This window comes from Diabrotica undecimpunctata, chromosome 9, assembly GCF_040954645.1.
Source record: "Diabrotica undecimpunctata isolate CICGRU chromosome 9, icDiaUnde3, whole genome shotgun sequence".
NCBI lineage: Eukaryota > Metazoa > Arthropoda > Insecta > Coleoptera > Chrysomelidae > Diabrotica > Diabrotica undecimpunctata.
In genome coordinates, this window is record NC_092811.1 from 9,960,991 (window position 1) to 9,986,300 (window position 25,310).

Genomic DNA, 25,310 nt, shown 5'->3' on the forward strand with positions numbered 1-25,310 from the left:
GGGCGCATATGCACCTTCTGAAGATGAAAAGGACGAGGTAAAGGATAAATTTTACGACGAATTGACGGACCTGGTAGAGAGTATTGGAACTAGGAAGGAAGTAATTCTACTAGGTGACTTAAATGCTAGAACCGGAAGAAAAGTAAATAGCAAAGTGGTCGGTCCATTTGGAGAAGAAAAAATAAATAAAAACGGTGAGAGATTAATAAGTTTCTGCGATCATATGAATTTAAAGATAATGAATGGATATTATCAGCACAAGGATATTCATAAATTCACGTGGATTCAGCCAACGATGAATTTGAAATCAATAATCGATTACTGTATATGCAAAGAAAACTCCACAATAAAGGTTAATAACGTTAGAGTCCATCGAGGAGCAGAATGTGGATCTGATCACCATTTGCTTAAAGCGTCACTACTATTTACATTTAAAGGAAGCCAATGACAAAATGAAAACGAAAGTTCAATGATACTGCAAGACATTTCAACAAAGAGATATAATCTACAAGGTTTTGAAAATGAGTCTACCCAGTTTCTGTATCGAATGAGGTTGAATCTGAAATTGCACGATGTTTGTTACTCCTCACCAATTAATACGTACAACGAAATTATGAAAGCTCTTGACGAAGCTGCAATGGAAGCTATTGGAGAAGTGGATAGCAAGAAAAATAGAAATGAATGGTGGAATAAAGAGATAGAAGATTTTGTGGGGAAGAAGAAGAATATGTATAACAAATGGCTAGCAACAAAGGACCCTTACTATCGACAACAGTACAACAGCTTAAACAAAGAAGTAAAAAAAGAGGTAAATAAAGCCAAAAATAAGATGTGGAATAAAGCCTGCGATAACGTAGAAAATTTTATGGGTACAGCAAGAAGTAAAGAAGCCTGGAAAACAATTAGAGGTAGTAGAACAGATAGAAAAGAATGCAGTAGGTTAACTCTAATAGCCTCAGAATTATAGGTCGGATATTATGAACAAATGCTGACAGAAGATCGAACAGAATTCCAAGATATTGGCTACTAAAAATATGATATTTCCTACCTCGAAGAAACTGAAATAACACCAGAAGAAATTAAAAAACACGCCAACGCTATGAAAAATGGAAAGGCTCCAGGACCGGGGGGAGTACCTATTGAACTGATTAAATATGGCTCTGACAAACTATTTCAGCTATTGGCTTATACTTTTAATTTATTCTTGAGAGGAGAAGAGCTACCCCCAGAATGGAAAACTGCATATATCAGCAATCTATACAAAAATAAAAGCGACTGAAAAGATTGTAAGAACTACCGAGGGCTTAGTGTAACTAACTCAATCTGTAGAGTCTACTGGAAGATAATTAAAAGCCGAATTGAAGATTGCTGGGAAGACGCTGAAGATCAGAGTGGCTTTCGTACTGGTCGTTCTTGTATAGACAATGTGTTCTGCCTAAACAAACAATAGAAAAGGGTTTGGAACATAATATGGAGACACACATGGTATTTATTGATCTTCAAAAGCGTATGACAGTGTCCCATTAGCCAAGCTATGGCAGGTGCTAGAAGACAAGAATATTCCACCGATTTACATTAATGCTGTAAGGGAGTTGTACGATGATATGACGAGTGTAATAAAGATTGGACAAAAAGTGACAAAAAAGATAAAAGTGACCAAAGGACTTCGCCAAGGCTGCTGCATTGCACCTACACTCTTTAAGATTTATTTGGAGGGGGTTTTGGATATTTGGAAAAGAAAATGTGAACCTATGGGTGTTAAAATTGGAGACCATACACTGTACAGCTTGCATTCTGCTGATGACCAAGTAATACTTGCAGAAGATCAAGATGATATCCACTACATGTTACGAAAAATAGATGAAGAATATACTAAGTGGGGCTTATCAATTAATCCATCAAAAACAGAGTACGTAGTAGTGGGAGGTGAAGGAAAGCACTTAGAACTAGGAAGCAAACAAATTCAAAATACTGATAGCTATAAAAATCTCGGTGTAAACATTATAAACAATGCTCGGAATACAAAAGAAATAGCTACTAGAATTGGTCAAGGAAATTCAGCAATACGTCAACTGAATAGTATACTTTGGAATAACCGCATCACCCGAAACACAAAAATTAGGATATACAAAAGTATCATAGAAAGCATTGCTACATATGGTTCAGAGCTTTGGGTAATAAATAAAAATGACGCATCCAAAATAAAAGCAATGGAAATGAATTATTGGAGAAGATGTTGCCAACTCACTAGAAGAGATAGAGTAAGGAATACTGAAATCAGAGAGCGTATGGGCATAGACATTGACGTCCTGGAAACTATAGAATGCAAAAGGCTGAAATGGTATGGCCATGTAAAAAGGATGAATGATCAACGATGGCCAAAGAGAATGTTACAGTGGATCCCCACCAACCGCAGGAAAAAGGGAAGACCAAGAAGATCGTGGAGACAAGAAGTAAAAGATGCAATGGAAGATAGGGGTCTACAAGTAGATGACTGGAACGATCGCAAGCATTGGAAGCTAGGTTGCGAGAAACGGCGGCAGCTGTAATAAACTCGTTATATAAAAATAAATGTCATGTCACTTTTTACGAATTGGAAGACGTCTGTTTGACAAAAGAGAAAATAGTTAATATAGGAATCACTGTGTGAAGATATATAGATAAGGGTGAATTGAAGATACACTTACCGCCGTTTTATGGAGACAAACCGCTTGCCACAGGAACCAACTTGAAAATGAATTCGAATTCTGATCTTAGACAAGCTACGGATAAAAAGTGTGGGAGTATTGGCCAAAGAGTGCCACGCAAAAATAATATTTAAATGGCAAGGCTAGTGTGGTCATTTTTGTAACCTAAGCTCTCTCTCCCGACAGGAATTATACTTTCACCAAAAACCAACATGTCATTTTTTCTTAGAAGGTAAACTGGGTATTTGACAATAGAAGCTGAGTTCTTTGTTACTAGGAAAGGTTTCTATTTAACAAATGATAGATAAAAAGAGCAGAGAACATTTGGCGAAATATTTCATTGCAAAAAAAAAGCGTGACAAATCGCTCGTTGCTTTTGGGCTAATTTTAAGGCTTTTTAAAAAATATATAGACATAGGCGGCGTGAAAGTAATCTCCTAAGGGGAATAATTTAAAGAGATTTTAAACATGCTTCAATTATAGCAGCTTATAAAAGAAATATGGACACAGAAATCATAAAACAAAAAAGGAGATATCTTTGAATGCTCTAACCATAGAGGAATTATGCTTCTCAATGCAGCGTATAAAATATTTTCCACAGTACTATGTCACTGTATGGCATCATATGCAGAACGGATAGTAGGAAAATACCAGTGTGGTTTCAGAGGTGGTAAATCGACAATTCATCAGATTGCAACCCTGAAACAAATTACAAAAAAAAACACTCAAATATGGCATTGATACTCATCACATATTTATAGGCAACAAAGCAGCCTACGACTCTGTGAATAGAAGAAAAATATTCAAAGCAATGAAAGAGCTACAAATATCAAATCAGTTGGTAAATTTAACAAAACTAACTCTTGAAAAAGTTGAATGTAGGGTACGAATTCAGGGGAACTGTTTGAACCTTTTAAAACAAACAACGGGCTGCGCCAGGGAGATCCTCTCTCCTGTATACTGCTCAATCTGGCTCTGGAAAAAGTAATACGTAAGTCACATATCACAACTATTGGTTCAATATATAATAAATCAGTGCAAATCCTTGCCTATGCTGATGATATCAATATTGTTAGGAGAACGGAAAACGCTACAAAAATGTGTTTAATAATAATCCTACAACCACTTGTTATAGAAAACGACGTCATCGAAGCAGTGAACGAATTTGTATACCTGGGAGCGCTCCTTAACACTGAAAATAATACTAACGCAGATATAAACCGCAGAATTTGCACGGCTAATAGATGCTATTTTGGGCTTTAACTTCACCTTAAATCCACAATTATATCGAGAAATACACAAATATAACTCTAGAAAACAATAATACGCGCAGCCCTAACATATGGTTCAGAGAACTGTACTCTAACAAAAAGTAATGAAAACATGTTAGGATGTTTTTAAAGGAAAGTTCTAAGGAGAATCTATGGAGCAATGAATGACAATGGAGTGTGGAGAAGACGATACAACTTCGAAATTTATAGAATCTACCGGGAACCAGATATCGTAAAACATATTAAGATAGGACGTTTGAGATAGATAGGGCATGTAATGCGGATGGAACAAAATGACCCAGCTAGAAAAACCCTCCGTAATAGATACATTGGCCAGAGAAGGAGAGGAAAACCCAGAACAAGGTTCCTTGATAACATCGATGAAGACACGAGAAATAAGGGAATACGTGATTGGCGGAGGAAGGCGATGGATAGGGACGACTGCAGAGAAATTATTGAGGATGATAGGACCCACGCTGGGTTGTAAAGGCAAAATGATGATGATAGTAAATTGTATATTATTAAAAAAATAATATATTAAACGAATACCAAAAGTTATGCCGAAGGAATACTCGTAGCAGCGCAATGATTTATTACTCCCTTCCAATAGTCTGTATAGTGTTCGGAGAGACTCCCACAATTACTAGAACCATATACGAGGCGTGTTTTTTTAAGTAAGTACCGTTTTGGAATTAAAAAAAGACGTGCAAAAATATGGCAATAATTTTATTTTTACATGAAAGCCTGTACCTTAATCTACTTTTCTACATAATTTCCGTGAATATTGAGGCACTTGTCATAACGTGGTAATAAGTGTCAGAAGTTTTTGAATACCCTCCTGATAAAATTCTGCTGCCTGACTTGTTAACCACTGCATCACAAATGTTTTGACTTCGTTATCGTCTTGGAGACGCTGACCGCCCAGGTGTTTCTTCAAGTGCTGGAACAAATGATAGTCGCTGGGCGCCAGATCAGGGCTGTATCTGGGGCTGAGGATGATCTAGAGTTTCCCATTTAAATTATTTGATGAGATCTTTGGTCTGATTAGCCACATATGGACGGGCATTGTCATGCAGCAAAACGATACCCTTACTCAACTTGATACGTCTTTTGTTCTGGATTGCACGACTCAGATTTTTTAATGTCTCACAATAAGACGCTGCATTGATTGTCTCATTACGGGGCAGAAATTCCACTAGCAATACTCCTTTTCTGCCCCAAAAAACTGTGCACATGATTTTCCGGGCAGAAATTGTTTGCTTAAACTTCACTCTTTTGGGTGATGATGAATGTCGCCATTCCATGGATTGTTGTTTCAATTCTGGTGTGACGTAGGCCACCCACGTTTCGTCACCAGTAACAATTTGATCTAAAAAATCTTCACCTTCACTGTGGTACCGCTAAAGGTAAGTCAATGCACTGCCTAAACGTTGGGTTTTGTGCAAATCCGCCAACATTTTTGGAACCCAACGTGAACACAATTTCCGGTAATTCAAGTTCTCGGTAACAATGCGATACAAAATACTACGAGAATACTAAGGAAAGCAGTCGGACAATGATGAAATTGTAAAGCGTCTGTTTTCTCTCACCTTTTCGTCCACTTTCTGCACCAAATTTTCATTAACGACCCGAAGGACGCCCACTTCGTTCTTCATCATGCACATTTGTGCGGCCATCTTTAAATGCTCTCACCCATTTCCTTACCATTCTATCACTCATAATGTTTTGTCCGTAAACTTCAACGATCTCACGATGAATATCGATCGGTTTTACGCCTTTAGCACTAAGAAATCGTATAACAGTCCGTACTTCACAATCAGCGTGACTCACGATTGTTGGAGGCATCTTAAACACTGGAGTAAACAAGTATACAATGAAGAATCAGACTGTAATGGCGTCAGTGCGTAGACAAGAGATGTAGGTAACCAGCGCTCATGCGCGGAACGCCGACCGTAGCGCTGCGGCGGCGGAATCGCAAAACAGTACTTACTTAAAAAAACATGCCTCGTAATATGGATTAATAATATTAACCATCTTAAAACACACACGAATAATTATGATTATGTGATTAGGGGGATTTTCGTTCTACATCACGTTGTTAACTCCACATCACCTGATAAAAACAAACAATGCGGGTGAAAAAACAAGTAAAAAAATTCTGACGTGCTAAATTAATACCAAAAACAAATTAAGCTACAGCGCTAATAAAAACAACAAAATAATATTTACCATGAATATTTAGAGTCAACATCAGGCATTGTTTATGTTTTCGGGGGAGATTTTGCAGGTAAATAAAAAATTTGCATTCAACGTAGATGTACCTCGATCTAAAAATGCTTTTGTGATGAATCTATTTGCGATATGACTCGGTTTTCAATTAAAAATTAATTAAACATTTATTGGACGATCTCTGAAATGTTTAAAAGCTACAGTTTCGTTATTAGGTTTTCAAAACCTCTATGGAATAGATTTATTAATATTTTATTAATGTGTTGGAGAGAAATAAAAATATCTAACCGCATATATTAAAATAGCATTTATACATAGTGTCCACAAACAATCTTAAAAAAATTGCAAATTGTAGAGCTCATTTGATATCGATTCAATCGACATTCGATGTGGTAACATTTAAATTTGATTGGTAGAAACCAGCTGGAATGAGAGGTATATTTGTACATTCTAATTGATTTAAAAAATATAGAGAGAGGTTTGAAGGGTCGATGTGAGTCCTGCTAGGAGAAGAAATAGTGTAACGTTATAAACGTCACATCTCTATTAATTTATATTTAAATAATTATTTCATTTTAATTTGTTTATCAATTTATTAATTTCTTTATCTTCAGTTTAATTTTTACTATTTTTTATTTATAAAAATAGTTGGCGCCCGCTGTTTTTCTCTTCTTTCTCTGTCTTTATTTTTTTTTCTCTCTTTCTGTCCCATAGAATAATTATTCGCCCTCTCACTTTTGTTCGGCAGACTATTCTGTTCCGTGTTGACTGACAAGCTAGTTTCATGATATCTATAGCAGATTCTATGACATCTGTGCTAACTTCATTCAGTCTCCCACTTTCTGTCAAAACAACTTTTCTGTAGTGGGATTATTTTTTGCCTCTTTTTGAAATTTATAAAAGAAGGCAAACATTATTATAAGACTCATTTTTATGGTCTACAAATTCTCTTGGGGTAAGTACTTTCATTGTGATATTTATTCTATAATTTTGACCACATTTCCAATGTAACCTTACTTTCTTTCGAAAGCACATTTTTTTTTCTGATATATGCATTAGGACTCTTTAACAGAATTTAACTAAGTAGTAACATTCATATGTCATTTTATCCTTGCCATACGCTATTTGTTTAAGTGTAATTTTGTAAGATGACAAGGAAGTTAAACCTTTCTTTTTGATGTGTTTCTAATGCGAGTTGTTCCTTATCTTTTAGTTTATTGGACATATCAAAACCTTACTGGTTTATTGGACATTTTATTGGATTCATTGAATTTATTGGAAATATTGGTTTATCAACAACTGAATTGACCAGATTGAATTGATTGGCTACATTCAATTGTGTGACTGCAGCTCTCTCTCCAGAAGCCACAACTTCTAATTGGAGGACCCAACAGCTAGAACACACAAGCAGCCCATCGAAGCAATAAGTAACACTTATTAACTGTTAAGCTTTGGCAGGGTTAATTATTGTTTTTTTATTCATTTAAATAAATATGTTTGGTTAAAATTTGTCTTATTTGCTATCAACTAAGAACTCAGGTTCAATCCCTAGTTTAAGACAAGACGAATTCACCCTTGAGATACTGAGCTAGGCAAGGTATAGACGATAAGCTCCCATGGTTGATTGAGGTATTATTTTTACAATAATATTTCAATTCTCTTTGGTAGTCTTATCGTTACAATAGGTATTCTGGTTTGAAGACCCGGAGACGACACTAGAGTTTTTCTGATACGACGGTGCTAATTAGCAGAGTTTCCAAAAAGTAAATCTTGTGAAAAGTTGGGTCTTGTGTTTGTGGAAGAAGTTCCAACTGTATAATTAGGTAAAAGAAGTTGAAGAAATAAATGACATACTGTAAGGAAAAAACAGATGTCTCTACTGCTTCTTGAAAGATTTTCTCAGCGTATATGTTGAATAGCAAGGATGATAGTATACGTCCCTGTCGGACCCCAGGTTTGATTTTGATATCATCTGATTCTCCTGCCTGTACGGATGGACAATTCCAATAAAGATTGCTAATAATTCTTAGATCACAGGTGTTTATTCCAAATTTGTTAATATCTCCATTAGCTTGTCGTGTTTTACTGTATCAAATTATTTTTTGGTAATCAATGAAGCATGCATAAATATCGTAATTCACAACTCTACATCGTTGAAATAGCACTTGTATGCTAAAGAGAGCCTCTCTCGTACCCACGGCGTTCTGAAAACCAAACTGTGTACGGCTGATTTTTTCTTCGTCTATATATGCTTTGATGTATGATTTTTATCATCATCATAAGTGGCTCGACAATCCGTTGTGGATCTTGGCCTTCTCACAAAGAAGTCGCCACTCCTGTCGATTCCTGGCAACTTCCCTCCATCTTCTAACCCTTAGAATCTGTAGGTCTTAGCTGCCATGCAAGATTAAAATTTGTAGAAGAAAGTGGCAACAAGCTGATAACCTTTGTTGCATTGCCAGAAATGGCAGATTTTAAATAGTGAAATTTTTGAATTTGACTTAAAGTACTATTATTAATAATTAGAGACTCAAACGAGTCATGAAGATCTAGTTGGTTTTCAAAGTTACCTGATAATTTAGGCAACTCTATTGTAGGTAATTTAATGTTGCTATGGTTACCATTATTTGAACAATTTTGACTTGAATTATTAGACATTTCAGATGATGTATCAATAACAGATTTTGATATAAGTACTTTTGCTAATGCTACTGCAGAATAAAAACTATTTTCAAACTCTACCCTTGAAGTAATATCATCTTCAGACACAGAATCTTCCAGACAGTCGATTTCATCTTGAATATTTTCAAACGTTTTTAGTGAGTTATTCATCTTAAAAAGACGTATTTCTATATCCGCTACTGGAAGATTCTGCTCGTCCAAAACTTTTATTTTATCTAAATAATTATTAAAATTTGTTAATTTTGTTTTGATTACTGACCGTTTCCTTCGTAGCATTGCAATTGACATTTTATCAGTTTCAAGTCAAATATTAGGAATAATAAATTATATTGAAGGAAAAACAAAGAAAATTATAATATAGAAAAGTTAAAAAGGATATTACTTCGTATGACCTATTGTAAACTATCCTAACAGTACCAGACCGATACCTTCCTAGAGGGGTACGTTGATTTCCGTTACGAAGAGAACTGTTGAATATTTTAATGGACCAACAATACTTGCTTTCTTGATGTAGATTAGAAGAAAGCATGAAACGTTGGACTGTATATTTGCGCTGGTTATGGATTTCTTGTTGAATAAACTTGAATAAATTAATTAAAACTTTGACAGAATGAAAAACGTGTTTGTCAACTAGAAGAAACAATTTATTCTGACTTTTACAATGTTGCCGTTCAGACAATTTTGTGCTAATTGGCGTGTAATTTGCGTCCAAACACTGCCAATACTGCGAAATGACGAAACGTTCATTTAACATAAATTTGATGGTTCTCTTAGAATAGCGTGTTATTTTATTTTGGACACAATGCCAAGTGAAAATCCATCCCAAATCGGAATTGCTTTACGGATAATAAAACCTTCCTGAAAAATGCATCGGATTATAATCATCGATATCAATGGTGTGCAGGTAAGCGCGTGAAATTAAAACGTTAGGATTGTCCCCCGGGGCAACGAGTCTCACGCCATTGCTCGTCCGCTCCCCATTTTTTGCGCACGAATACGTTATTGCTTCAAAAGTGTTATTTTTACATTAGACGCTCACGAAAACAGAGTGAGCTTTGGAAAACCGACTTTTACTATAGGTAGGCGGTGATGCGAGAAAGAATAACTGAAAATATAGAGCGTTACAAAATGGATAACGTATATTGTATTCTTTCTTCCCCCGAATGCTCGTTAGGATTGTGGGTTCATTGTCGACCTTTACCGTTTTAAGTTTTTGCTCGCCTTCAGTAGCGTATCAGCCATGATACGATAAAGATCTTCGTCTATTGTTCGCCGATGAATATGTAATGATTTTCTGATTTCTAGAAATATAAAAACTCGGTCTATTGTCAGCTAAAAGTCGAAGTTTTTTATTCGAGTTAGACGTATTATTAACTTTGAACGATTTCGATCATATCATTGATAAAAAGCACGCTGTTATGGTTTATTTTTAAAATTTATTCTTTAGCAATATAATTCTCTTAACAATATCCATTGAAAGTTAACATTGCCAATAGAAAACTTGTAAGTTACTGTAGAAGATATCGATACCCTAGAAATTTTGGCGCATGCACTGCATTTCCACCATTTTTTTTAATAAAAACGAAAAAAGATTAATATTGAAGTAACTGGTTACCGATTCTGCTTATCGAAAATCCAAACTATCTGAATACTATGGCAAAAACAGTAATACAAATGAATCAAACGTGACATTTTAAAATTTATTTGGATGAAGTTGTCAAACTCGATCGTGTTGTCATAGGGATTGAAAATTGCACTGAATGCAATTATCAGTCTAATGTTGACATGATTGGGTGAAATTGTTCCACATGACACAAAATGACGAAATTTGAATGGTTGTTAGAACAGTCGAAAAATTATCCAAATAATTTGTTATACGATCTTTAATTAAGATTTCAAAAATTTTACTTATTATTGGTACTATGGTAATAGATCGGTAATTGTCTGGAGCATTTTTATTTCCTTTTTTATGAAGTGAAATTACTTTTGATATTTGATATTTTGAATACATTAGGTCAGTAAATCGTGTTAATACATTTGTTAAATATTATTGTGAGTAGTTCCATATTAATTATATCTAGAGATGCCTTAATAATTTTACTGTTAAAACCATAATGCTCAACACATGAGGACTTTTTAATTTGTGTATGCATTATTTTACATCAGATGCTACTATTAGGGGCATAAAAATCGAACTTGACCTTCTAGGTAGCCTGCTTAGATAGTAGTTTATGCCATGTTCAGAGTTTCCTATTGATTTCGATATAATATCTCCTATATTCGTAACGTATTGGTTAATCTTTTCTGGTGTTAAGCTCAGATTGGACGTAGTATTTTCCTTATAGATTTCTTTTTTAACAATACTCCATATTGTCTTATTAATAACTTTGAACTTATAAACTTTGAACTTATTATTAACTACAGCTTAGAATCCGAATGATCAGATGTTACGTTGTTTCTATCTTACTGTATGGCTGTGAAAGTTAGAAATGGACTCTGAAATAGAAAAAAGAATAGATGCCTTTGAGATGTATATATACAAACGAATGTTGAGGATTCCATGGGTACAAAGAGTTACTAATGTTGAGGTACTTCGTCGCATGTGTAAACAAAAAGAATTACTAAGAATAATCAAAGAGAGGAAAATGCAATACTTGAGTCATGTGTTGAGAGGCGAAATATATGAATTACTTCAAGTTATACCGGAAGGAAAAGTACAGGGCAAAAGATCAGTAGGAAGACGCCAGAACTCGTCGCTGAAAGACCTAAGGAGATGGTTAGTTTCCAAAACTACATTTGCCATTTGGATAATATGGAAAGTATAAAATAATTAAAAACACGCCACTGATCTTAATATTTGTGGACTACGAAAAATCGTTTGAATTCTTCGTACGCGGCAGGAGTATGTACAGTATTGTAATTGTTCAAGTATAATTAAGTGAACATAAATCCCTTTATGTCAAATCCTTTACTTTTTCTCTTTAAAATCCCATGACAAAGGGGATAAAACCGATCAGACAATAAACACTTCATTGGCGACATAACTAACCAAATAACAGGTGTAATTGATTTGTTCCCGTTTTTTCAAATTGTGTTTTCGGTGCAGTAATTTGTCCAGATTGAGTATTTTAAACCAGTTATTGATTGTTTCAGTGAGTGCGTTTGGAAAGGCACTCGAAATAATGAAGCAGTTTTATTGTTACTGGAAAATTTGCTAAAATTTTAGGGTGTAGGATCAATTAGAAAAAAAAAACTGTTAATAATTAATTAAGTATATAATAAGAAAACATGTTCTCTAAAAGAGACAGAGGAAAATATTTAGAAAAATAAAGAGGAAAGAGTTTGGCTCAGTTTGGCTTCAGAGGAGGCATGGGTACAAGAGAGGCATTATTTGCGTTGACGGTACTCTTGCAGAAATGTCGGGAATATAACAAGAGTGCATATGTATGCTTCATAAACTTTTGGAAGGCCTTTGACCGAGTGCAGCACATGAAGTTAATAGATGAATTAAAAACATCAATTTAGACAAAAAAGACATTGAGTTTATTAAGGCTATATACTGGAACCAAAAAGCAGTAGTAAAGGTGAACGATATAGAAACAAATAATATACCGATTGCGAGAGGGGTTAGGCAAGGATGCGTCTTGTCTACGACTCTTTTCGACGTGTACTCACAGGTTATATTCAGAAAAGCCTTATGGGAAAGAAAAGAGGGAATAAGAATTGGTGGAGAAATCATAAACAGCATGAGATTTGCAGATGACACGGTAATTATGGCTGAGAGTATAGAAGAACTACAAACTTTACTAGATGCAATAAATAGTGAATGCATTCAAATGGGACTTGACATCAACACATATAAGACCAAATTTATGATAGTATCAAGGAGTCCAATAAATAATGAACAACTAACTCTTGGTAGACAGCAAATAGAGAGAGTGACAAAATATAAATATCTGGGAGCTTATATCAACACAGAATTAGATCCAGACCAAGAGATCAGGGTACGAATAGTAATGGCAAGGGCAGCGTTCTTACAATTCAAGCAATTGTTCTGTGACAAAAATCTGAATACTGCGCTGAGACTGAGGTTTGTTGAATGTTACGTCTGGTCCCAACTATTGTATGGGGTAGAAACATGGACATTAAAAGCGCAAATAGTTAAGAAGCTTGAAGCCTTTGGACTTTGGATATACCGGAGAATGTTGAGAGTTCCATGGACTGCCAGGGTCACCAATGAGGAAGTGCTGAGAAGGATGGGTCGAGAAAAAAAATTGTTGAGAACAATAAAAGTACGCAAGACTGCATACCTTGGACACATACTGAGAAATTATAAATATAGTCTTCTGCAGGTCATCATGCAGGGTAGAATCGATGGCAAAAAGGGAATAGGTAGAAAGAGGAAGTCATGGCTGCGAAATATTCGAGACTGGACAAACATGACTGTAGACGAATTATTCCACGTTGCAAAAGACAGAGAAGCTTTTAAAAATGTGGTCGCCAACCTCCGTTAATGGGGACGGCATAAGAAGAAAAAGAAGAAAGAGGAAAGAGACTAATGAACACTTTTTTAATAACACAAGCCGACTATCCTAAAATAATACGCATAATACCTTAGACTCAAAAACTGTTAAAATGTTTCTAATTTTTCGGAGCTCTCCAAAAAAATATTAATTTTTAGCAGTTTTTTGTCAGATTCCAGTCGTGTTTCTACATTCAAAGACCTACGTTGTGTTTATAGTGCAGTGTTTATCAATTGAGACTAAATATAGCAATTTTTGACGGGTTTTTACCCACATATTTAGTGTCTCAATACATGTATATCTAGTAAGTATTAACTTCATTTTGTATTAACCTTGGTCAAAATTTAAATTTCACGTTCTTTTTAATTAAGTGGTTTTATAATTTTTAGGACACTGATGATGGAATATGGATTCCGAAAACCTTTTGTGATATAGCTCGATTCTGTTTTTAAATTATACTAGCGGACCAACTCGACATCGAGTTTTGATGTAAGTTTTGCTGATATTTAAGAGGGGCGGAGTCTGTCGATCCATCGTTTCCGTCGCCTGGTGTAAATGTTCCAAAAATCCTAAAAATAAACTGTATCGACGCCAATTTTTTTTAATTAAAAATCGATACAGTAGTTTTTAGGATTTTCAGGAAGATTCACATTAGGAAACGGAAACAATATGATTGTTAGACTCCGCCCCTCTTAAATAAAAAATGGAAGTAAAACCAGAAGTAACTTTTTTTTGCATATTTTAGATTGTAAAATGCCACGTTTAAGAAAAAGAAGTCGGTTTTAGAACTCTAGCTAACTAACTAACTAAATTTATATTTAAATATTATTTAAATTTAAAAAATACAGAAAACAGTATGATGCTCCGCGCTAGTCTACACTACCGCCTACTGTTCCACTTTTTTGAGAATATGCCACAATTTTACTTTATAATAAGTTTATTTTTTATTTATTTATTTAAAATAAACCTAATTTAAAGTAAAATTGTGGCTTATTCCCAACAAAATTAATAATATATTTCTAACTAATAAATTAAAAACAAAGTAATGCTTACCTCATTATTTAATTCTTCAAGTATTAAACTCAAAACGTAGTCTAAATCTCTAAATATCAATCACAACACCTCACACACGCTGCACTTGTTGGAAACAGAATACTTTCTAACTAAACATAAAAATAAAAAAATACCAACTCATCAGATAGTGTAAAACAGACCCCATAAATTAAAATCGGAGACAGGAGGATCCCGAATTTTGAGTGGTCATTATCGTTATTCCTTAAGTGGAAACACTTGTTGGTGCATTCCAGCATTCGAGAATTGACGCGTTGTTGCATTGTATATAATATTGAACACCTATACTTTACTATAGAAAAAATTAATTTTATGGCCGCCATTTTTAAACCGGTTCGAATTTTTTAAATTTTATACCCTAGAGGGAATCTACTCAACAATCTGTTCAATTATTTGAAAAAATTATTCTCCTATCAATCACCGTTTAGGAGGAGTATTGCGCACAAGAAAAGGGCTTAGCCTTTTAGTATATAAGATACCTTTTATAAAGGATTTTTAATAAAAATTTTTGTGATATATGGTATACAGCCAACTAAAGGAACTTAGATTCCTTGTTCAATGGACACAATATTTTAGGAATCAGCGATGTCCAATGGCCCGACTCAGGAAAGGTAAAAATCAACAACAAAACAATATATTATTCAGGAAGTCAAGACGGTTCACACAGATATGGTGTCGGGATAATATTAAACAAAAACATTGATGAAGCTGTAATAAATTTCACTCCATACTCCAACAGAATTATACTCTTACAATTAAACCAGAACAAACCCAAAATAAACATCCTACAAGTTTATGCTCCAACTGAGGACAAACCAGAGAGCGATATTGAAACTTTCTACGAAGACCTAGCCAACATTTTAAAATCCGTTAAAACGCAAGATGTAACAATTATAATGGGAGACTTTAACGCAAAGGTTGGGAAAGAAAAAGTAGAAGAATGTACAGGAGAATATGGTCTGGGTAACAGAAACGAAAGAGGTGACAGGCTTATCGAATTTTGCCAAAACAATAATTTTGTTTAAGCTAATACATTATTCAAAATGCCAAAGAGAACACTATATACCTGGAAGTCACCAGCAGATCAAGAAGAGAGAATTGTAAGAAACCAAATAGACTATGTATTAGTTAGACAAAGATACAAGAACGCAATTATATCCGCAAAAATCTATCCAAGTGCCGACATAGGATCAGATCACAACCCAGTAGTGACCAAAATTAGGCTCAAAATGAAAATAATAAAACGAAGAACAACAAATGCAAAAATCAATACAAGTAAATTAAGGAACCCATACATAAGGTAACGCCTGGCAGATGAAATCAACAGCGGATTAATGGATGTTAAAGAACAAATTCTACAAAATACTGAGACGGATAAAAAATGGTTATTAATACAGAAATAGATAAAAGTCAAAAAGAAATTCTAATACCAACCAGATATAAAACGAAGCAATGAATGACGGAAGAAATTTTATATGTAATGGAAGAAAGACGTCAATATAAAAACAAAGATAATCAGATGTACAAAAAAGTGGATAAACAAATAAAATACAGAATTAAGAAAGCGAAAGAACAATGGATAAGAACAATGCGCAGAAATAGAAGAATACCAGAAAAGACATGATAGTTTTAACGCATATAAAAAAATTAAAGAAGTAACTCACAACAATAGAACAAGAAAACTGGGAATACTGAAAGATGCAGATGGGAAACTTGTGTTGTATACTCACGACAAATTAAAGAGATGGACAGAATACATCAATGAACTGTTCAAAGACAATAATAGAACAGAACAGATGGAGATAGAAGTAGAAGAGGATATGATTTTAAAGATATTAAAAGAGGAAATTAAAATGGCATTAACAAACAGCAAAAATGGTAAAGCAGTAGGTCCAGACCAAATCCCCACAGAAACCTTAAAATGCATAAATGATGAAACCTTAGACATTATAGTAGACTTATTTAACTCAGTATACAAAACATGACACATACTGAAACAATGGTTACTCTCCATCTTTTGTGCTATCCCTAAAAATACAAACGCTAAATATTGCAGTGAATACACAACAATATCACTAATAAGTCACATTCTCAAATTATTCCTGAAAATAATACATGGTCGTATAAATAAAAAACTGAAAGAAGGAGTAGATGATAGTCAGTTTGGGTTCAGAAACGGACTAGGAACCAGAGAACAATAGGAACCAGAGACAACAATAGAATTTCCAGACACCTTCGTAACGGATCTGTCATAATTTTGTCGCTGATAACTCACGGGCATGAAGAACTTTTGTCAGTAGGAAACGTGGCGCTGCTATGACGTTTTATCAGTTAAAAATAGTCTAGTGATATAGTCTCTATTATATGTTCTAAGTATTTTACTCATTTTCTGCAAAAATACGTTTTGATCGTTTAAGTCCAAATAAAACCTTTAACTATAATTGGTTATAATAAAAAAGTTTAGCGATATTCTTCTTCTTCTTAAAGTGCCTATTCGTTCTGGATGTTGGCGATCATCACGGCTACCTTTACTTTGTTTATTGCAGCGCGGAACAGTTCAGTGGTAGTCGTGTTATACCACTTTCGTAAATTTTGAAGCCAGGAAATGCGTCTTCTTCCCGGTCCTCTCTTACCATTTACCTTCCCTTGGAGACTCAGCTGGAGAAGGCCGTAACGTTCTTGATTTCTCATTACATGTCCTAGATATTCCAACTTTTTAGTTTTGACGGTCATGACAATTTCACATTCTTTTCCCATTCTACGCAGGACCTCCACATTAGTAACTCTGTCAACCCAGGCTATACGTAAGATGCGCCTATAACACCACATTTCGAAAGCTTCGAGCCGATTCATAGATGCAACAGTCAGTGTCCACGCTTCCATTCCGTAGAGCAGAACTGCGATTATGTAGCAGTTCAATAGACGGCATTTTGTTTTTAATGATATGTCTCGACTGTTGAAAATAGTTCTCATTCTAACGAATGCTGCTTTTGCTTTTATTCTTCGTTGTTTAATTTCTGTTAAGTGGTCCTATTGGCTATTTAAATTGGTGCCTAGATATGTATATTGCTCGACTCTTTCGATATTCTGTTGGTTGATTGTAAGTTGAGCGTGTAGTATTGGTTTTTTACTAATTGTCATAAATTTGGTTTTCTTTATGTTAAAAGCTAGTCCGTATCTGTTGCTGACTTCTGTTATGCGATTTGTTAATATCGGTAAGTCATTCAGATTATCGGCAAAAACTATAGTGTCATCTGCATATCTAATGTTATTCAACCATTCACGGTTTATTAGTATTCCTTTCGCATAACCGTCTAAAGCTTCCTTAAATACCCATTCAGAATAAATATTGAACAACAATGGAGACAAAATACAGCCCTGTCGTACTCCACGTTCTATTGCAATTTTATCAGTTAACTGGTCTTCTATTTTGATTTTGGCCGTTTGATTGTAGTAAATGTTTCTGATAATTCTAAGATCTTTGTTGTCAATTCCAATTTCTTGCATTAGAGTCATTAATTTGTCATGTTTTACTCTGTCAAATGCCTTCTGGTAATCTATAAAGCATACGTATATGTCACAATTCACATCCCTGCATCTCTAAAATAGCACCTGTACAGCAAAAAGGGTCTCCCGTGTTCCCAGAGCATCGCGAAATCCGAATTGTGTTCTTATTAGTTGTTCCTCACATTTTGTATATATTCTTTTGTGAATGACCTTTAGAAATGTTTTAAGTAAATGGCTCATAAGGCTTATAATTCTATAGTCTTCGCACTTTCTCGCATTGGGTTTTTTTGGAAGATTTATAAAAGCTGACATTTACCATTTTTGGGGAATTATGCCTGTATCATATATATTGTTAAATATATTTGTCAACCATTTTATGCCATCATAGTCCATAAGTTTTAAGAATTCTGAGTGGAAATTATTAGGGCCTACTGCTTTACCATCTTTGGTGCTTTTGGTGGCATATTTTACTTTTTCGACTGTAAATGGTGGTCCAGATTCGCAATTGGTGTTTGTTGTAATACCAGTGTTACTTCGTATATCTTCAAAAGTTTTTTCCAAGTATTTAATCCAAATATCCCTTTTATGCTCTATTTCCAGTACTATGTTTCCCTGATTATCTGTCAGGAATCCAGTGTTCTTGTGTTTATATAAGCCTGCCGCTTCTTTAATCTTTTTATGGAGGTTAAATGAATCATGTTTTTGTTGTAATGACTCTATCTCTGTACACTTCGAGCTAAACCAATTTTCTTTTGCTATTTTAATAGCCCTTTTTATTTCGTTATTTATGTTGTTATAGTAATTCTTATTGTCTTTAGCGTTTCTTCTGTCTTCCATCATACATATAATCTCCTCCGTCATCCATTCCTTTTTATTTGCTCTTTCAGGTTTTAAGTATTTCTTTGTTATTTCTTGACTTACTTTGTGCAAATTTTCTAGTTCTACATCTGTGTTATCTGTTTCTGTACGAGCCCATGGTTTTTCTGTACGAGCCCACGTTTTTTCTTTTAGGCGTTTTTGTACCTTCTCCTTTACTGTTTTATTTTTCAGTTGGTTAATATCGTACTTCATAATTTTTGGTCTTTGAACTTTCTTTAAACTAAGTTTCATTTTGACGATAAGTGGATTGTGGTCCGAATTTATGTCGGATCCCGGGTACGCTTTAACAGATGTTATAGAGTTTCTAAATCGTTTGTTAATAAGAATATAGTCTATTTGATTTAGTACTGTGTGATCTGGAGTATCCTGGGGAGATTTCCAGGTATTTAGTCGTCTAGGAGGAAGATCATAAAAGGTGTTTGTCACTACGAGCTGTTCTTCAGTTGCAAATTCAATCAAACGGTCTCCGCGCTCATTACGTTCCCCTAGACCAAAGGATCCCACTAAATTTCCGATAATAATAAAATAAAATTAGCGATATTAAGATATTCAAATCTCTTAAAACGCTTGCAAAAGCATCAATAACCAACGCTTCATAAAGCACATAAGTCGTTTATTATCTACAAGATACTACTCAATTCCATAGAGCTCATATTGCTTAAGAACTGCTTGACATATAAAGTGGAAAGCTTTACAACATCCACATTACTTTCCCAATTTATTACTGTGTAATTAGATAAGGATTTCTGATTAGAAGTAGATCCAGATATACCAAACATATCTTAACAGAATCTTTATATATTTGTAAACCAATGGCCCTCTTGTATTGATGTACCTAATTTAAAATTTCTTTTGAATTAGTTGAATAAAAATATTCTTTTAAACTTGCTCTCGTTGTAAAACCGTTGGAAGTAAGGTTCGTATACCTGCTTTATATGCATTTTAGATTTTTTTTTCCATTTTTAAGCTTTATAAAATACCTATTTATATTTAGCCTAATAATACTCCAAAATCGACATCACAGCTTATCTCTTTATCGTCTCTCTACTTTCTGAAGATTTTCCTTTATGCCCCAATGGTCAACCGGTCAAAAGAGATTGAAACGGAATCGAACTTAAAGTTAGCCCGACAAACTTGTCCTTCGAAAAGAAGTAGGAAATTTGATTAGGAACGTCGTTTCAAATTGAAGCTTCTGTTGAGAGCGGAGGTGGCGATACAAATTATTTGTACTGTTGGGAATATTACTTTACCCGATTGCTCAGATTGGTTTGAGTTTGGTTTGAGCGAGCTTTAAGAAAGGAGGGTGGGTGATAGCACGAATTTGCGAACGTGTGGGACACTTATCAAAAATATTCAAATGTTAATTCAGATTAGTTCATCGACAGAAATTAACTGTGTGTTGTCGGTTTTTTTATTGTGAGTTTAATTCTTATTAGTTACAATCAAATTACTCCGAGATATATTTCTTACTTATTGCATTTTAACCCTTAATTAGACATGGAATATAAGGAGAATTAATTTGTTTGTTTATATAATTTTGATATCTAAAGGAAGTAAATAAAACATATTTTTGTTGAAATAAAAAATAATTTCAAAAAGCAATAAAAAAAGTGGTGGGAACTATTTTCCTGTTATTCCTTAAAAAATGTTTGTAGGTGGGAAATTAATTACCCTTGTACAATTTGTTAAACAATTTATTTAATAAAAAATACAAAAATGCATATATGGGTGACAAAACTAATTTAGGTCTCAACTAAGCATTGTGAAATTATTTAAAACATTTTTTTGGGCATAAAGCTACTTGACAGTAACTACATATAATGTTAAATCGTGTTTCTTCTTTTTTTTGTTTAGCAAAATCTGCATCTTGTATAATTTTTTTGAACATCTGGTAAATGTGGTCCTACATTGTTTAGCCGAATTTCGTCTGAACCACCAAACCTTCCCGATTTTAAATATCGCAGGTCAAGATGCCTTTACTGTAAAGTCACCTATGAGAGCTTTTCCAAGGCGAAGCCTCGTTGGAAGTATTTTTTTGATCATGAATTCTTGTGTACATAATACATGCATCAATCACACTTGCATCTAAAAGAAAGAAGAACAATCTCATCTATGATTTTCTAGACTTCCTACTTATGTTATTTGATGATCTAGAGTGATCAAAGTGATCAACACCTCCCATGTTTAGTGTGTAATCTGCAATAACTTTTGGGCATATTATATCTTTATTTGTGCCACCTCTTTGTGAACATTTTATCATGGTTATTTCATGTGGTTGATTGCCAGTTGTAATAACCGTGACTTCTTTGGTATTCAACCACTTTATTGCTGTTATAGGGCAACTGCTCAAACAATTCCTTTGAAGTTTTTTATTTTTGGGTTGCTTTTTGCTCATGAAATCAGGTAAACCTTTGCGTATAGGTTTGACTGTACCTATACCATTCAGCTGTTTAGCATATAAATTTTCCAACAGTTTACAACTTGTAAAAAAGTTATCAAAAACAACCAAGGATTTGTGTGGTATATCTTGGCATAATTCAGTTACAACCTTGTATCCCAAGACATTAATTTCAATGCCGTCGGTTTTTCCAGGATTACCAGAAACTAATTAAACTAAGGTACTATACTTATATTACAATCAAGTAGCCTCTATCCAAATTGAAGACAGTTCGACTGAAAAAATACCCATCAAACGTGGAGTACGGCAGGGTTGTGTTTTGTCCCCCACTCTTTTCAATTTGTACTCTGAAGAAATCTTTAGGGAGGCTTTAGATGACAGACAAGAGGGAGTAAGCCTAGGTGGAGAAGTAATCAACAATATTAGATACGCTGACGATACAGCCATTCTTGCAGAAAATTTACAAGATCTCCAAACAATACTAAATCTAGCCAGTAAAGCAAGCTATCGGAGAGGCCTAAAAATCAACATTTCAAAGACAAAGTGGATGGCAGTTGAAAAGATCAATATAGATCAAGGTCTGATTTCTCTTAATGGAGAGGAGATCGAAAAGGTAAATCATTTCAAATACCTTGGCAGCTGGTTAAATGTAAATTGTGACTCTGATGAAGAGATAATAACCAGGATCGAAATATCACGCAAGGCTTTTATGACCCGGAAACCAGTTTTATGCAACAGAAACCTGTCGATGAATATTCGTAAGAAGGTCCTGAAATGTTATGTGTGGTCCATCCTATTGTATGGTTGTGAGACATGGATGTTAAAAACCACAATGCTAAACAAGTTAGAAGCATTCGAATTGTGGTGCTATAGACGAATCCTAAAGAAGATGTTCTTCAAATGATCAATTCAGAACGTCTGCTCATAAACACCATAAAGAGTAGAAAAACAGAATACTTCAACCATATAATTAGAGGACCTAAATACCATCTACTTCGCCTTATAATACAAGGAAAAGTGGAAGGAAAGAGATGGATTGGTCGAAAGAAACTTTCATGGCTGCGTAATATTAGACAATGGTGTGGTTCCACAGTAGAAGAATTATTTCGCGCAGCAGCCGACAGAGAAAGGTTTCAGGAAATTGTAAACATGATGACGGCTAACGTCTGAATACGGACACGGCACCCAAAGAAGAAGAAGCAGAATAAAACTAAGTATTTTTCTTTTGACTTGCAAAAAGTATTATTGTTACCAGGAAACGATGTCTTTTTTACTAATCTTTTAGTTGTTTTTAATAAAGTCTTCACTTTTTTAAAAAAGAAATCAAGTTCCAAATATTCAGTGGTTTGGCATGAAGCATTTGGCGTCCGCGTTGCTTCTAATATCATCCATGCAATATATGCTTTACTTAAAGAAGATCCTGATACGAACAATTTTGTTTTTTGGGCAGATAATTGCAGTTCCCAAATTAAAAACTGGTATTTTTTTACTGCATTGGCGATTATGGTAAATAATGATACCCATACCTCTTGTACAAAAAATTTCAGTTAATGGGGACTGTATTACATAGGGCTGGTTCAAATAAATTAGGATATGTGGTAAAAGGTTATACAGACAATAGCAAATTAAGTTTATACAAAGTCTTACCAATTTTTCTGATCCACACACTCGCGGTATTGACAGACTTACACTTGCGGTTGTTTTTCATACGCGAAATCTGTCCGTGTACCGGTTTCTGAACACGTGTTTCGCGCTACTAACACTGAGATCGCGAGATAGGGCACATTTTGCGTTTGTACACGATTTAAAACAGTATTTGCGGTATTTTTCGCGTAACTAAAAGCATGAGAAAGATAATTAGTTAGCGGCAGTCAACAGTAGAGAAAACACCCCTGTCAACAAACGACAGTTAACAGGGAAAAGAGAGCGTCCGTTCTCATCGATAGACAACAAGCAAGAGAGGTACATCTGTCCCGAGCGTTAGGTAACAGGTAAGAGAGAGTCTTTCTTGTTTGCTATCTTACAACTGTCTGTATTTTTAATGGAGTGGGGTTGAAATGTGAGTAGGAAGGGTTGGAGAATGGCAAATAATTGTAAAATTGTGGTATAATGGTAGTTAGTAATAGAGCGAAAAAATGACATGTGAATTTTCGCATGTGAAAAAATTGAACACCTCTCATGTAAACAACATAGCATTCAAATATCTTATCAAAGGTCATACACATATGACTGCTGATGGTGTTCATGGCAACATTGAGCAATAAATTAAAAAAGAGATGTATTTGACTTTCAAGATTTATTGTCTGTTATAAGGCAATCACGAAAAAATTTAAATGTATTTCAAGTACAAACTTCATTCGAATGGCCAAAAAAGAAACAGCAACCTCGAAAGGGAGATGAAAATGAACCCTTGAAAACATTTTTAATAAATAATTCAAAAAAACTCAAAACCAATTTCGAAGATGAAAACTATTAGGAGCTTGAATTCCTGCAAGTAAGATTCGTGGTGTCAAATTTTTCGCAGAAATACGAACATAGGAGGTATACGTAAAAGCAAAAAAGATGAAATAATACAGAAACTTATTCCTTTGATGCCTGAAAACAGAAGATCGTTTTGGCTTAATTTGTCGGTCTGCGAGACAGTAGTGGACGATCTCCTCCATAACCGTGGATTGCAGCAATTACAGGACAATGACCATTAAAATGTTTTTAAATATTTTTTTTTTATATATTTGTTAAATTTATTTAATATAATTTATTATTATTACTATCAGACAAAAAATCAAAACTAAGTGCCATATCTTTAGACATGCTACAACAACGGAGAAGCCTACTACAAGAAAATAAAAGAAATACAACTGAATACAAAACCCTTAATACAGAAATAAGAAGACATATAAAACAAGATCTCAAACGACATCAAAAAGAACGAATCGAGAAGATTATAGAAGAAAACAGAAACTTAAGATCTATCAAGTCCCACCTAGGAAGAAATAAAATCATAGAGATGGAAAATAAACAAGGTGTAATAGAAAAAAGCAGAACCCAAATATCTAAGATAACAAGGAAATATTATAGTGACCTCTACAGCTCTAAAAACAGTCCACCTGTTACAACTTAACAACGCCTGTAAAAGAAAATAATGAATGTAAACTCTGAAATATTACCCCCCATAACCGGAGAAGAAATAGAAAAAACAATTAGAGATATGAAAAAAATAAGGCTCCGGGAGACGATGAAATTGAAATTGAAATTGAAATGTTAAAACAAGGAGGGGAAAAGATAAAAGAATACCTAAAGATACTTTTCAATAAATGTTTGCTTGAAGGACAAATACCGCAAGAGTGGAACAAGGCAAATACAATTCTGATATATAAGAAAGGAAATAGATCAAAATTAGCTAACTATAGACTAATATCTCTCTTGTCACAAATCTATAAAACTTTCACTAAGGTGATTACAACTAGACTAAACAACAAATTTGATGCATACCAACCAGTTGAACAGGCAGGATTTAGAAAGGGGTACAGCACAACCGACCACCTTCACACCCTTAAAATTTTAAGGGTGTGAAGCAAAGTGGGTAACGTCATAGCAAAGACCAATGAATACAACCTTCCAATATACCTAGCGTTTGTTGACTATGAAAAAGCGTTTGACAGCATAGAACTATGGGCAGTAGAAGAAGCGCTAGTTAATTGCCGAATAGATTCACGGTACAGAATGTTAATCCACAATATATATCAAAACGCCACCCAAACTATTTACTCTGGCTTTGGAAGACATTTTTAAATCTATAGACTGGGACAATAAAGGGATTTGTATAAACGGGAAATATTTAAATCATCTAAGATTCGCTGATGATGTACTCCTGATAGCAACAACTATGGAACAACTACGAATAATGATTTCAGACCTAGAAAAAACATCTTTTGAGAAAAGACTAAAAATGAATCTAAAGAAAACTAAAATAATGACTAATACAGAAGACAGATCAGTAATTACCATACACATACATATAACACGTTCAAGAATATATTTTCTTAGTACAAGCTATCAGAGC